Here is a 755-nt window from a genome sequence, read left to right as displayed (position 1 = left end):
AACTAATGCATATTAATTTGTATTCATTAAATTTGTCACTGTTGTTACAGATCAAGGGCTCATGCTTTCTGACTGGAATAGAAGCCAGTATTACGGTACTGACTTTCTGAGGAAAGAAACAGCTTTGTGAGGTTGACCATCAAGGAGACAGGAGGCAGGGCTCAAATACAAAATACAAATTCTTCCTAGTATTAATTCAAAGGAATGCCATCATTCCATTTGGTGGATTTCCTGAAGCTCTAAATGGGAATTACTTTCATAGAAAAACACTCCAATGTTTGCTTCAGCAGCCCATATACAAAAAATGCAATGATGCAGAGAAGCTTAACATGGTCCTGTGCAAGAATAACATGTACATTTGTGAAGTGTTCTCTATTTTTTTCTATTTTTTATTGTTCAAATCCTCTAGAGTTTTTGTTAAAGTAATAAAAAATTTTGGAAATAGATAGTGGTGATGGTTACACAATGTAGTGAATGTAATTAAGGTAAACAAAATTTATGTTTAAAAATTGTTAAAATAGCAAAGTATATATATATATATATATGCAAAGTAAGGGTACAAAAAATACAGTTAATTTATAGAAGTTCCATTATATTGCATCATTGTTCTCCATTCTCCTTACTCTTATAAGGTAAAATTGAAAATTATTTAGAAGGACAAGAATATAACCTGGTATCATTATTTGTTTTATTCCCATTTTAAAGCTCAATAACAAATAGAGCAGTGATCTACATATGGAATACATTGAAAAATT

The 755-nt window shown here is 30.3% G+C and overlaps 1 non-coding gene across 1 annotated transcript; it reads left to right on the top strand.

Annotated features, from left to right (window-relative positions):
* Positions 1–276: 276 nt before the first annotated feature.
* LOC112065438 (U6 spliceosomal RNA) lies at positions 277–380 on the top strand. The gene has a single exon (XR_002892039.1). It is a non-coding gene; the product is annotated as a U6 spliceosomal RNA (small nuclear RNA).
* The last annotated feature ends 375 nt before the right edge of the window (positions 381–755 follow it).

Source organism: Physeter macrocephalus, chromosome 13, assembly GCF_002837175.3.
Source record: "Physeter macrocephalus isolate SW-GA chromosome 13, ASM283717v5, whole genome shotgun sequence".
Classification (NCBI taxonomy): Eukaryota; Metazoa; Chordata; class Mammalia; order Artiodactyla; family Physeteridae; genus Physeter; species Physeter macrocephalus.
The sequence above is the reverse complement of the archived record's forward strand: the minus strand, read 5'-3'. Positions and strand labels throughout refer to the sequence as shown.